The sequence below is a fragment of the Penaeus chinensis genome, chromosome 2, assembly GCF_019202785.1.
Source record: "Penaeus chinensis breed Huanghai No. 1 chromosome 2, ASM1920278v2, whole genome shotgun sequence".
NCBI lineage: Eukaryota > Metazoa > Arthropoda > Malacostraca > Decapoda > Penaeidae > Penaeus > Penaeus chinensis.
In genome coordinates, this window is record NC_061820.1 from 16,788,500 (window position 1) to 16,790,999 (window position 2,500).

Sequence of the window (2,500 nt, forward strand, 5' to 3'; positions counted from 1 at the left end):
TTATTATCATCATTATTATCATTATTATTATCATTATCATTATTATAATTTCATCAATATTATCAATATCATCACCGTATCAATTATGATCATTGTTAATATCAATACCACTATTATCATGATATATGATATTTATGACAGTTAATACCATTATATTTGTCATTATCATCACTGTTATGTTTATCAATACTAATTGAACATCCTTATCACCTTTTCTTTCACCAACAACAAATAATAAAACTCATAATAATATCCAAAAAACAATAAACAAACCCATAGTTAAAGGCACACCTCCACGGTTATCTAACAGAAGCCTATAATAGCACTCTTCTGCTGAAAGGACATTGTCAGGTCCCAGTCGACCCACTAACCTTTAAGCCAAATCATCTTATGCACACGTCTAACATTTCATGCGTGGGAATACTTCGGAGATGATTTCAAGTGAATCTGTGGTGCGTTTGACCTCAGGAAAGAACTCGCACCTTACCTTGCTACACGGGACTCATTCATTCCAATCAGTTGACACTTAATAATAACGATGGTGATGATCATGATAAAAGCCGTATCATCATCAAGATAAGTTCATTAGTATTAGTACATTAGTATTATTCTGATGTTATTATAAACATCATTACTGTGGTTATCGTTATTGTTGTTATTTTGTTATTTTTGGTGGTATGATTCTTATGCATATCGGTATTATCATAATAATTAACTACATAAGTATTTTTCACTATTTCCTTTACTAACATTGCTACATTTATCACCACAGTTACTGTAATTGTCTACACAAACTAATTCTTGACACAGCTGACTAGTTCAACAGTATAACCACAGTGCTGACCATATCTCCAGCATTAATGATTACAGTTAGTCTACCATTAGAACTCTCTTAAGAATTGAGTTATCAAACATTGAACTGTTCGAGAGTGAATTTTCCTTTCAGTTACCACCTTGAGAGCCAACAAAGGTACCTACCTTACTTCCCAAGTTATGTTATTAATAAATTATAATATTTGTAAGGGTATCCGTGGCAAAGGGCCTTTTATATATGCATCATCAAGGTGGTGATGCTTGTGAAGCGGATTGAAAGAATAAGGACCTGGATAGGTGGCCGCTGTTTACCCCACAAAATAAAGGAAACAAAAAGTGTACATATTTACATCCCTCAAGGAAGTGTGGGAGTGGTGTAGCACTGTATTATCACACAGTTTCATAAGTTCAGTTTCCAGAACTTCGCAATACCCAGCTTTCACTAAGACAAACTATGTGGTAAAATACAAGCTTTAACTGGTGCGTCGTTATTCTCTGTAAGATCCGTGGAAGGACACAAAACACACGGTCGATCTTAACACTTGTTTATCCAACAGAACTCAGCCCCTTACATCCTTACATAGCAGGGGTTTTGACATAAACTTGTGAAAAAAGATGGATTTAAGACACACAATTCAACAACGTAGTGTAATAACGTTAAAAGTGGATAGAAAGCAAAACTCAATGATAAAGACTGCAAATAAAATAATAAAAGTAATAAAACATAACGAAGGATACAAATATTTATGATAAAAAGTAAATATTTAAATGAGACATTAAAATCAGAAAAAAATAGCATAAAACTCATGAATTAAAGAAAATAGAATATTCAAAATACAGACAAACAAAGAAAATAACTCGCAATTGTTCTCAAAAATAGAGGTTTAAGGTGCGTAAAAGCAGAAATAAATGAATAAATAAACAGTGATGATAATCTTAACACATTCTAATAAACCCAGTTAAAAAAACAGAAGCAGAGCGGCAATTTAGGTTAAAAATGCTTAGTCTAAAATACCCGACAGCAAAATGTAAAAATATGTATTCCAGTGTAAAACAGACTTTATTTAGATTTCATTACTATTGATTCAAAATAATTTTTATTTGCAAAAAAAGGTATGGCATTAAAAATAATTATAATAGAAGGTAATGCGAAACGTCTGCCGTGGTTCCTCCTGAATCATACGGATTTCCCGTGGCCAGACAAAGGGACTGGCTCGCGGAAAAGGGGCGCATTAGGGGCGCAGGAAGAAAGGGAAAAGATCTAGAATAAGGGAACAGCTCAGAAATCAGGAAAAAAAGTACCAGATAAAGTGAGTATAAGAAATGCGCAAGATGGCAGGAATAGTGTTATAGAAGGGTACAGACATAGCTAAGGGACAGGTTATTTCAGAGAAAGGTATATAGCAGCAAGAATAAGGGAATACGGAAGCAGTGAGGAGTGAGATAATAGAGAAAATCAACTGAAAAGAAGGCAAACGATAGGACTAGACAAAGCTAGGCTAAAGCAAAGGAGAATAGGTAAAATGAAGATTTTTTGTAGAGTAGATAGAAACAAAGAGAAGGAAGGAAGTAGGGTAAGAGGAAGAGATACATAGAAAAGAAGAGCATGAGAGAGAGAGAGAGAGAGAGATAGGTAAGTGAGGACTGCAAGGGAAGAGAGAAAGAAAAGGAGAGAGAGATAGATAGG